Source organism: Vigna unguiculata, chromosome 9, assembly GCF_037176805.1.
Source record: "Vigna unguiculata cultivar grain cowpea cultivar isolate G323 ecotype 2 chromosome 9, ASM3717680v1, whole genome shotgun sequence".
NCBI lineage: Eukaryota > Viridiplantae > Streptophyta > Magnoliopsida > Fabales > Fabaceae > Vigna > Vigna unguiculata.
The window spans coordinates 3,270,895-3,284,099 of NC_140800.1; the positions used below are offsets into that span (position 1 = coordinate 3,270,895).

The 13,205-nt window shown below is 27.9% G+C and overlaps 1 pseudogene across 4 annotated transcripts; it reads right to left on the reverse strand.

Moving 5' to 3' along the window:
- Positions 1-7,266: 7,266 nt before the first annotated feature.
- On the reverse strand, positions 7,267-9,190 carry LOC114162412 (protein ELF4-LIKE 3 pseudogene; annotated as a pseudogene). Of its 4 annotated transcripts, none has more exons than XR_014984474.1 (2): positions 8,953-9,190; positions 7,267-7,939 (listed from the first exon to the last, which is right to left on the reverse strand). The product of XR_014984474.1 is annotated as a protein ELF4-LIKE 3 pseudogene, transcript variant X1 (transcript). The 4 variants fall into 4 exon arrangements; XR_014984475.1 differs by lacking the exon at positions 8,953-9,190 and adding an exon at positions 8,756-8,909; XR_014984476.1 differs by lacking the exon at positions 8,953-9,190 and adding an exon at positions 8,646-8,795.
- Between the last annotated feature and the right edge of the window lie 4,015 nt (positions 9,191-13,205).

The window sequence follows — 13,205 nt, forward strand, 5'->3', positions numbered from 1 at the left end:
ATGCAAATGTTTCAAAAGCCTCCACATATAAAACTTTATTATTTTTTAATTAACTTGAAATGACATATTGAAGAAAAGAGATACAAGAAACCTATGAAGAAGAAGAAACACTATGTTGTTTGGCAACACAATGCACGAACCACATCAATAAACACTAATGAAAGTGATGAAGAGGTAATTTTGCACTTATTGACCGATGTATAATCATTTCATAACAATTTAAACCAAATGTAAAAGTTTGATTCATTCAAATTTTAAAAAAAAAAAAATATATATATATATATATAATATATATATATATATATATATATATATATATATATATATATATATATATAATATTCCATTGGTTCCATTTTCATAGAGAAATCTGAAGTAGGTATCTTTCTTTTTATCTCAATTAGGTTTTTATTTTAAAAATTTTATTCCAATTAAGTTCTTTCAGTTAATAGTAAATTGACCGCGTTAATTATGTATCACGTGTTAGTCAACACGTGTTTTTATTTTTATTTTTTTATAATTAAAAAATAAATACAAATTATCACGTGTCAAGATGACGTTGTCCCATGTGACAGTGGAAGTGTGATGTGTTAGTGGTAATGCCACTTATCCCTATTGAATGTGAAAATTCTCAATTTAGTCCATGTATTTGTTATTTTGTCTTAATTTTGTCTAATTTTTTTAAATATGGAGCAATCTCATCCATATTCAAATCGAGACAAAATTTAACCTTTATATAAATGTCACAATGATATTTTTAACAAGATTAAGTTCTTATTTTATATTGAACTTTATTTAAATATTATTTCAAATACTTATATATCAATAATTTATAAGCAAATGTTAGAGTTGGTTTAAAAATAATAACTTTATAAATTGAATTGTAAAATTTTAAATAAATATATTTATTTTAAATTGTTTTAAAATTTCATATTTGAATTTATAAAGGTGTTATTTTTAAAATAACTCTAACATTTATCTATAAATTATAGATATATAAATATTTAAAATAAAATTTAAATAAAGTACAATGCAAAATATACATTTAAATAAACTTAATTTTGTTAAAAATATCAATTATAATAAAAATACCATTGTAAAATTTATATAAAAAATTGATATAGGAATAAAATTGATTCAGTCTTAAAAAAAATATGATTAAATTGAGACAAAATAACAAATAAAGGGACTACAAGGAGACTTTTCACATCAAATAGTGACACATGACACTGTTATTGCCATATCGCACCGTCTCTGTCACGTGACACAACAGCAGCTTGACATGTGACAATTTTTATTTTCAAAAAAATACAAAAAATTAAAACAATCACATGCTGACACATGGCAAATAGTTAACAATGTTAGTCTACTACTAACAGGAAGAACTTAATTGCAATAAACTTTACAAAATAAATACCTAATTGAGACAAAAAAAAGAAGTTAATCTACTTGAGATTTCTTTACAAAAATAGGACTAGGGAAATGATTTAACCATATATATATTATAAAATTTTTATGCAGTGTAATTTCATAAATATGCATATTTTATCTTGTGTAATATATGATTACGAATTTTGATACTAATTAGTAATTTGAATCAATTAATTTTTTTAATTGAAAATCTAAGTTAAATCGATTAACATATATAAACTATTAGCCCATTCATATTATTTATACCACGACATGAAGTACTAACATCAATAAATATTAAAAAAATATAGTCCGGAAATTGATTTAATTTTGAAAAGTGCTAATGCATATTTCTTTTATGATTATATCTAGTAAATAATTACTATTTTAATACATTTTTAGTTTTATAAATTAAGTATGAACTCAAAAAAAAAATTATATAGAAGAAAATTTCTGAACAATTATGTTGAGTTTTTTCAGGAATTACTGAAAACTTGGTTACAATTTATAAAATGAACGAGGGTTGATTAATTTACTTGTTGCTTGTAGATAATTAACCAAACCACACTAATTATTTTCTTAAAACTTCATAAATGACATAACTTTATTGTTATACATGTTTTATTTCATATCAATACTCTTCCATGAAAATATTTGACATAAAAGACATTATTGTGTATCACAGAATTATCAGAATGTTCCAATTTATAAAACTATTGTACCAATACAATCTATGATTATGTAAGCAACAAGTACGCATCGCTCTTGTAAACCATTAGAACTTGCTTATAATTATCATTATTAGAGGTCTCAATTTAATTCATGGTCATGTTCTGTCTTAGTCTATATTTGAATAAGTTTTTCTTTTTATAGGATGAACATATGAGGGTGTCAAAAGACAAACACAACCCCAAAGTTCTCTTATAAAGTGGGTTACAATCATGGTCATGGTCATGGTTAAAGTGAGTTTGACCCTATTTAACTTTAATTAACTTTTTAAAATAATACATTTAACCTGCATCAAAGGTTGAACAAAGTCATATTGGTTTGAAGCTTGATTCAAGTCTACCTAAGCCGAAATTTAAGTCGAGTTAACTCGAACTGAAAGTTGAATCAAGTCGGGCCAAGAAAAAATTATAGGTCGAAGGTTAAGACAGGCTGACAAAAGTAGAAGGTCAAGACATGCTAGCTAAGGCCGAAGGTCAAGACGAGTCACTCTAAGCTGAAGGTCAAGACGAGTCACCCCAAGCTGAAGATCAAGATAGGTTTGCTCGAGTTGAAAATCAAGATTGTCTAATACAAGTTAAGATCGAGACGGGTCACCCTGGACTAAAGATCGAGATTGGTCAGTTCGGGCTGAAAGTCGAGACAGGTTAGCACAGACGAAGATCGACATTAGTTGGTCTAGCCCAAAGGTTGAAACAGATCGGTCCAGACCGAAGATCGAGATTGGTCGATCCTAACCATAGGCCAAGACAGGTTGGTCTGGACCAAAGGTCAAGATGGATCGATCCAAACGAAAGGTCAATACACTTCAACCTGAGCTGAATGTTCAATAATATATTTTTAAAAAATAACATTTTTTCATATTAAAAAAAATACCCAAAGGACTTTTATGGGCATTTTCACTTTTTATAAACTTTTTCAATAGGAGACTTTTTTTACCTTAAGAACTTTTTTGGCTTGTGAGCCTTTTGGGCCTCAGGACACATGAATGAGGATCAAATGTTGAAAGTTGTGCCAAATTCTAGTTTCACATAAAACATATCACCAATCTTATTTATGTTGAAACTGATGATCATTTAGCTAAATTACTTAATATAGTTATCTCACTTAATGCCACAACTCCATCATTACACGTATACATGTTTGATTTTATATCATTACTTTGTTCTAATATATGTAAACTAATTAAATATTAAATAAAGGATAAAAATATAAACAACAAAAAAAGTAATATTATCTTTAAATTTAAAAATAACAATTAAATACATATGCTTGAAGAAGTAACATATTATGTGCTCCAAAATACCAAAAGTCAAAAGTAACAATAACTTGCTGCAATGGACCTATTAATGGAATTAGGCCCGCCCACATTGAAGTTACAAGATAAAACTTTTATAAAAATAAAAAGAGTAAGCGAATCCAATATAAGATTTGACGTTTAATTAAGCATTCACATGCAATTATTGTCACACAAGAAAGTGGTGGTAGTATCTTTCCCTAATTTAATTTAAAAAAAATTACTCTCTCTGGTTATTATTAGACACACTTTACAAAAGTATTGGTCATTTTATAAAGTATTTTATTTTATTTTTTTGTAATTTTACATTTCTTTCATTAAATATTATGATTTATGTGTTTTATATTAATAAGCAGTAAGAATTTTTAGAGGTGATTAATAATAAAGATTAATTTAGTATGTTGATAATATTTTTTAAGAAACTTTAACTAAATTGTTTTTGTATTCTTATTTAAAAATATCATATAATAAAGACACGAGAGAATATATTTTTATTATATATTTTATTTCGATCATATTTTTAATTAATATAAATATTCAATAACTTATAATAAATATTATATTAATTTTGTATTTCTAAACGTGATGTTTTAATGAGATTGCTTAAAATAAAGAAGTGATGGAAAAAAAAATTAAGAGGGTGAGCAACTTTTTCCCTTTGGTTGAAGGGAGAGAAAAAAAACAAAACTATAAAGGAGCATGTACGAAGCATATCATGCCAAAGAGTGAATTCTTTTTCGAAATGATTTGTTTAGTTACAAGTAAAATTAAGAGAAATAAACTATGAATAATAAGAATACAAGAAAAATAAAATAAAAATAACATATACTGTTTGGATGAATAAAAATAAATGAAAATTTGAGATGTGTCTTCCTGTTTAATTTGACAAGTCAAAAAGGGAGTAAAATACATAAATAGTCCTATAATAATAATAAAAAATTAACATATTTTTTTTTAAATAAATCATGCTTTCAGTTTTTAAGAAATAAAGAAAACAAAACACGAATAGGTGTAAACATATTATTTATTTATTTTAACTACACAAACATTTTCAGTTTATATATATAAAATTCTTTATGTTGTGACATGATTGCACGAGACGGTCCAATATAAAACCCTAAAAACATAATTTGGGAACCTTTGAGGATCAGCAAGGGAGGTCAACGTTATAAAGTTTATTAATATTCTTAAAAGTATACACATTTGATAAGTCTCCATAAACTAAATGCAGTTCAGTTTTGATTTAAAAAGAGGATATCAAAGTTACTAAAACTATGAAATTATTGTTAGTGTCATTTAGTCATATAATCAAACACCTTTGCGGCATGGGGCATGGATTATTATAGTAGAATTAGTGTGATGGTCCAACCAATGATGTAGATATCAATGGGTTGCATTATTATTATTATTAGTATTATTATGAAATGACTTTATTAGGGCAAACTAGAGATGACCTCCTTTCCAACCTATTTGCTGGAAATGCAAGGAACAAAGGGAAAGAAAGGCAAAAGTAGATTCCCACTGCACATGTTATGTACTAGACAATGTTTAATTTGTCTTGGCCTGTGTAGGGACCAAACCATTTTTTATATATCTCATTTTTCCACACCCCTTCATCACTACCTCAAACTTAGCATGCTTATGCATTTTTTTGGCACACTTCCCAAAACCTCCCCCAACCCTTTTTAATTTCCTCTGTTTAATATATATAGCTTAATCATTAACACATCTGCATAGAGTTATGTCACCCAAGATGTGTTTGTTACTCATACAATCATTCTCCCTCCTTTTTACTACTAAATTTTGCAGTGTAATAATCAATCTATATGTTAACATAAGCTGAAAATTTTGATTTGATCCTCATACCATGAAAAAACTTGTCAGACAAACCAGTGTGTAACAGGAAAAAGACACTTTCACATGTGAGGCTTGAGAGAAAGTGAAGTGATCATACTTGCAGAAGTTTTTCTAACAAAAATAAGTCGTAAATAATTCTATGTAAGAGATCGTAGTATTATTTTCAATAAATTTACGGGTCTTTCTATTTATATATGTTAACATTGGATTTCTTGAATGTAAGGCCAAGGAATGCTCTCAGGGTATGGACACACACATAATGATGATGGTGGAACAATTATAGTTTGATGTCCAAGTAAATTGATTGTGAATATGGGGTACGGACAGAGGGATCAATTTTGTAGATAAGGAAAAAGGTACTATTTTTTGTATGTGCAAAATCTAAACCAGAAACAGGCCATTTTCAGCAATCACTCATGTGGGCCAATTTACTGAGATCAGGAAATTAGGCTGCCACTCACAGGGTCCTCCAACAAAGACATCTGCTCAATCAGGGAGAGAGAGAAATCCAAGCCAGAGAATTACCAACTATGAGCTTTGTCCCTCAGCACATTTTTTGCATCACTGCTATAAAAACAGCAAATACTAACAATCTTTGGTACAGTAGGTAAATGTTATGCTCGTATTCTACACAACTTAAGCTTCAATTTCAGTTAGATACAAGAATTTTGCTGATGAGAATGATGAGTCTCTACGTTAAGAAAAAATATATGGACACCTTTTAAATCACAAACTTCCATTTAACTTTCATTAAAAAAAGAGTTTTCTTTGCTCAGTTTTTGTCAGGTAATAAAATTATGTATCTGAAGTATAACTCACCTAAACATTTTACACAGAAATTACACAGTTTTAGTGATAAAAGTTTTGTATTTTTCTTTCTTTTGTCATGCGTCTTATCAGTTATGATGCATATGCATTGTATAAAAACAATTGCCGAATAGAAAGGAAGAAGGGAAATAAATAATTGAATAGTAAAAGAGTATGAACCTCAGAAGAAAGAGATAAGCATGGAGAAGTTCAGTTTCATCTCAAAAAAGAGAACCTTTGGGTCCCTTGTCTTGTTGTTGGGGCCACTATTTGTATTTCCGTATCAAACTCTGTCTTTTTTTACATTCCAATTTTAACTTTCATTATTCACCCCTTTTCATTTTCATTTTCTTTCTCATCACATCGTATGATATTTTCTCTGGTACCACTTGGGGTATATCCAAGGGTTGTGTTGTGATCATTATTCTTTACATATATCTGATTCAAGGTACTGTAGAGCTTAGTTTGAATAATAATTTTCAGATAATTCAACAGTAGACACCTTAATTTATATTTCTTGATCATATCATGTAGATACTTATTTCTCCTAATTCTTTGTGTCTATGAGTATTTATTAACAAATGGGTGTTGATACATCACTGTCCATATATAATACTTTAAGTTTCCAGCCAATACCATTGATTTGGTATAAAGATTAAAAATTTATGTCAAAAGCACATCGTTTCTTATCTGAGATTCTGTTCCTGTGGTGGTGTGTGATTGGGAACCAAAAAGATAGACTAAAGCTGCTTTTTTCACACTGTTTCAGGGCATCTTCACGCACATGTATTCCTGTATGTATATATGTATCTATATGTATCTGTGTACTCTTCCCTGTCTTACACCCGCAAGGACACAAAGGAATATTAAAATCAGGAACAGTATTTTTCAGTAAAGAAGCTCTGGTTACATGGGAGTGAACCTAAAACAGTATCAACCACCAATTCTCAATTTCAGCTATTAGCCAAAGTGAGAACTAGATCAACATTTTGGGTTGAACTTGCAAAGGAAATAAAGTTATGATGACAGGTTCCCATCAAAAGGAATCATGAACAAAGATTTAAGAAGACCCTCTTGCTCCATTTGACAGAGAAAAAGTTAGAAGCAGAAAGATATACCTCATAGGCTCATAAAATCAAGCTCATGACAGGATCAAAGAAAAAAATGAGTTAAAAAAAATATGAAAGACTCTCTTATTTCCACTTCAAACAACAGTAGCATGATTGAATTAGTTGCACAACCATGCTAGACTTCTATTAGATCCCAAATTACATGGTTACAAATTACAATGAGAGAATTGTAGATAAAAATCAATATATAATTTTTTATTTGGAATATAAGCAATAAGTGATGTAGATGTAGAGCTTCTTCAACTACTGAATCTTCTAACCTTGTGTTCTAGCCTTCAACACTTGTTGTAGTTCTCCATCAAGCAAAAGAATGACAGGGAAAACAAGTGTCTACACAGGCCTGTGTCTCTTGTGGCCTAACTTCCCATCTGATTTCACACCACCACTGGAATCCCCCTCTGAAGTAACTTCAATGGATTTGGTAAAGGAACTTGAAAGATCAGCATATAGGTCATACACTCTTCTGATATTGTTGTTGAGCTCCCTAATGAGACCTACATTTCTGGTGAGGTTATCAGGGGCCTTAGACTCATGGTTCTGGTTTATCTCATTGATGAGTAGCCTGTTCTGATCAAAAATGCTCTGGACTTGAACAAAGCTCTTTTGAAATGTCTGCATGATGTTGGCATCAATCTGAGCACCACCATTGGCAAGGCCAGAGAATGTGTCACCCTCCATTCCTCTCTTTGAATCTCAGGAAGCAAATTCAGGCCTGCATCATGTGGAAACTGAGATGAGAAGATATAACAAAGGGTGAGAAAGTCCTATTAGTATACATAAAAATAATACACCATAGTCATTTTTTAATGAATTTATCCATACTAATAATCATAGCCCCTATCTGCAACGGCCTGCACTAACCACAACAGAGAGACAAAACATGACCAATTTTGGAATTGTTTATGGCATTTGGGCAGATGAGACAACAAGCAGTGTAGGAGAAATCATGACCTCCATGAGTTCCTTTTCCAGAGGAATCAGACTGTTAGCATATTGTTACTATTATTATAGCTTCTAATAATCAGTTTTATTCTTATTTTTTTTATGAGTTGGGAAAAAGCAGATCCCATTTCCATAAAAGGGAACTTTTTTATATTGTACTCAGGAAACAGCTACCCAAAGCTCAAAGACCCAAAAACAAAAACTAAAAAAAATCAGTCAATGATGCATTGTAGATGATAATATGAGGCTATGAAGGTACTGCTTCACAGACAACATCATTAACCTTTTCTAAACAAAATTACGAAAAACAAAAACAAAAGAAGCAACCGTCCAAGATGCCAAAGATAATTGACCAAATTCGGCCAACTCGCACATACATTGAATAAAACCAAACCAAACCAAATCAAACCAAACAAAAACCCCGTTTAACAATCTTCAATTCACGTCAAAACTTAAATTTAAATGTCCAACCGTACTTGGATAACCTGCAGCAGCATAACATCTGGTCACAGAAATCGAAGGACAACAAATTAAAAAAAAAAAAACCGAGTTTAATAATGATTCCAAGTTCTAACGCATCTCCAACCTTCGACGAGAAAGAAGAAAAACAACAGCGAAACTTGAAAAGCACGAAGCTTGTAAAATCAATGCGCGACCCAAAAGCGAGTGGAGAGCAAAATTCACCTTTTTTTCTTGCAATATATTAAAAATTCTAGCAGTCAAATTATTGCGTAGTTTATTAAGAGTAATGTTAACGACAACATTATCATTCTAAAATCTTACCTTGGTAAACCGAAACATTTTTTTTTTCTTTTGGGTGAGATTGAAAGAAGAAAACGAGGTAGACCCAGAGAGAGAGAGTGTGATAAAGATCGAAGCTTGAATGGAATCTCTGGAGCGAAGGCTGTCGTATGAATTCTTCTCTCTGAGAACTGAAGAGAGAGAGAGAGAGAGAGAGAGGAGAGAGAGAATACGTAAGATTTGACAGTGACGCTCACGCTTGGACCCTGCTGTGTCTTAACATTTAGCAGTATTCTGTACAATCTATAATATTGGTGATGATATGATGCATATTCAATATTCAATATCCACATGTTATTCCCATTTTATTTATTCTTCTTTATTTGGATACACTTACGTCATCTAGATAATTATTTTTCCTTTCTCAATTCCAAAACTACTCATATAAATATCTTAATCCAAGCTAAATACTACACATGCTTTTGTATTTATTAATTTAGATTAAATATAAAATGATACACAATTCTGGTAGAATTATTTGTCTATCTAGATTCAATACTATCGTTGAAAAAAACACAACACATGTCCAAGAGACTTATTACATGTATCGCACAAAGTTAATAATTACTTAAAATGCGCGATAAACATTAATAATAGATAATGAAATATTAAAAATGGAAAATGAAGGAAAAGAGAAGAGCATAATAAAGAGGAAAAAGAAGTGTAGACTAGTTGAACTAACACCTAATTAGATAAATGATAATGTTGAATGAATAACAACAATAAACAATGATAGAATAATCACAAATGATAAGAAATAATTAATGTTTGCTATCAAAGATGCTGGTTTAAGGTTATGGATACAATATATATATATATATATATATATATATTTATATTTATAATTATTTATATTTGTACCTCGAGATAGGTTAAACTAATTAATTTTTATAGTGATGAATACGATTCTAAACATGACTATAATGTGTAATTGAAATAAATACAAACTAAACTCATAATTAATTAAAATATAGTTAAGTTGACTTGGATTGGTCAGTGTAATTAAATTTGGTCGGATTGGTAGAATTTATAGTCTGGCCAATATTGTAATTCATAGGGTATAGAAGTTTATTTTATATATGTGATGATATATTGTGATATTAAATAAGGAACATTAAAATTATTAATATCAAATATTTAACAAAATTGATAATATCAAGTAAAAGTAACATTTAATTAGAATGTAATAATAATATAATATGATAACATACTGTCACATATCTGGTGTAAACACAGCAAAAAGTTAAATTATGTTTCAAACTTTTCTTTTAATTTTTTACGGTACTACCTTCACATGTTCAAAAAATAATATAAGAAAAGTCTAAAAAAGAATATATATATATATATATATATATATATAATATAATCTATAACTATATATAAAGGGGATTCCCTCTTTTGTGTCCACATTTCATAATTCCAATTTTACCCTTTACAATTTAATTATTTATTAAATTTTTAAAAATTAACGGTTAATTTTACAAGTTTTTATAAAACTATTTATTTATCTCCTTTTTCTTTTTTCTCATACTATTCATCAACAATTATTTTTTTCATATTTTCTCCATACATTTCACTTTAATTTTTATAAATATACTTTTATTTTGTTCATTAACTTAATAACATTACAATATCATCAATTATAAATATAATTCGAAAAATGTGTACACGCAGGCGCGATAGCGCCTGTGTTTACACTAGTAATATATAAAGATGATTCCTCTTTTGTGTCCACATTTCAAAATATCAATTTTACCCTTTAAAATATAATTATTTATTAAATTTTTGAAAATTGACCGTTATTTTTATAACTTTTTTTTTTATTTATCAATAATTATTTTCTCATATTTTCTTATATATTTCACTTTATTTTATATATTAACTTAATAACATTATATTATCATCACCTATTAATATAATATCACGCATATTTAAAAAATGCATACACACATGCGCGATAATGCTTGTATGTCCGTAGTATATATATATATATATATATATATATATATATATATATATATACTTACAAAATATTTTTACACCACTTTACGGTATAAATTTTGGTAGACAATCAATTTTAATTATAACTTAAGAGAAGACATACATGCACATATGTCCACTTTATTTTTATTCTACCAAAATTTTACTAAACTAAAAATAATTTGTATAATTTTTATTATTAAACATTTTATTATAAATAATTATTTGATTTTGAAAAAGTAATTATTAAAAGAATAAAATGATAAAATAATTAAATTTAAATTAATGGTCGTTTAAAGGATACAAATAGAAATATATTTATTTTAATTTTATGTTAAATTTGTTTTTAATTCTTAAACTTAGACTTAAAATTGAATATCTCAAATTTTGATATATTTTAATTTTTAAAATTCAAAATTAAATAGATATAATACTTTTAATCTAACATTGTCAAATATTTTTACATATTAAATTAATATTTTATACTGACATTTAAATTATAATATATCAAATAATATAAATAATTTAAAAATCAACTCAAATCATTATTTAACACCTTAAAAAAGTCTTGCCTTAAAAATTAAAAACAATTTTTATATATAAATGTAGATTACAAGATATAAGTATATTTTCTAAGTCACTCTTGACTTGTTCCTCCTTGTATTTGACTTTTAGCAGGGAGCATAATAAAGACTTTTCATGTTTCGACTAAAATTACTTCGGTATTGGTTTACATCTTATCAAACAAATGAATATATTTACAAAAAAAGAGTATTATTCTTTTAAATTAAGAGAGAAAATGGTTGTCGAAGAATTAATTGTATCATTAAATATTCTTCATCAATTAGTCACTCCAAAAAAAAAAAAAAAAAAACTATTTCTTTTTTGGTTTATAAGCATCTCTTGAAGGAGTCAACAAGTAGGTCTTTGTGTTGACCTTCTTTTAGGGCTTTTACGGATAATTCCAATAATTTCACACGTTATGACTTCATAAATATCCTTGCATGGAAGATTGACTATCCAATAAAAATATTTGACATTTCAAATAATTAACTGTCTTTATAATAACAAACAAGAATATTATATATAATTTACATCAACATTTAAATAATGACAATCTAAAACAAATGATTTTGATAATAACTATAATGTATATAATAGTACCTCTATATTGAGTGTTTAATAGGAAAAAAAAACAATACAAGAACATATAACTCTTTTATACAAGAACATCTCTATATTGTTCATTTTTTGTAATTATTGAATGTGTGTGTGCTTGATGGGAAGATCAAATTATTCTTGTGATAAGGTTTTGCAAAGTGTGGTTCTATAAGATCTTGTTTTATTAAGAGGTTTTGCAACATGGATTATTATTCTAACGAAATTTTAATTAAGAGATATTTTAATCAAGAGCAGCATAACTATTTTTTTATAAATAGTTAAATAAAAATCATTTTAAAATGATCATATGAATTTAGCCTTCTTATTTGGACTAAATATCATCAAGGCCATTATAATGGACTAACTACTTTATCATTTAACTTAGGGTTAAAATGAAACCTTTAATAATTCTTAAGATCACCTATTACTTAACTCCTATATTCCAAAGTTCATGTATATTTAAAGTATTTTTTTACTTTCTAAAACTTGTGTATATAAGATATTCTCTTGTACCTTACTTAATAGAAAACAATACATATATTTTGTTAACAGAAAAATTAAATGATATGAACCCAATTGAAAAATATCAAAATTTTTAATATTCATTAAATAAAAAATAATAATACAGACTTAATTGAAAATAGTTAAATTTATCATGAATTTAAAATTTAATTAAGTCACTATTTAATTAGAAAAGAATTTCAAGAAATATAATCAAGTATTGAAGATTGTTATTAAATAAGGTTATAGGAGTGTGATAGATTGAGTTTGCATGCTAAAATAGCATTCATGCAAATAATATGTATTTCTTAACCAAATAATTAACATTGTTTAAAGAAATTAAGAAGATGATTTTATATTTTGTTTGTATTTAACAAAAGAGCAGAAAAATAAAGAAAGTGCAACTCAAAGTTGAAAGTTCATTAAGGTTTCTCATTAGAGATGGCAAATAAATCTGTGCCCGTGGGTATCACCCGAACCCGTCCCCGTTTTGACGGGGAATCCCCGCTTTGACTGGGTATGGGTATGGGTATGGGTAATACCCGAAATTTTCAACTGGGGATGGGGATGGGGATGGGGATATATATATATAC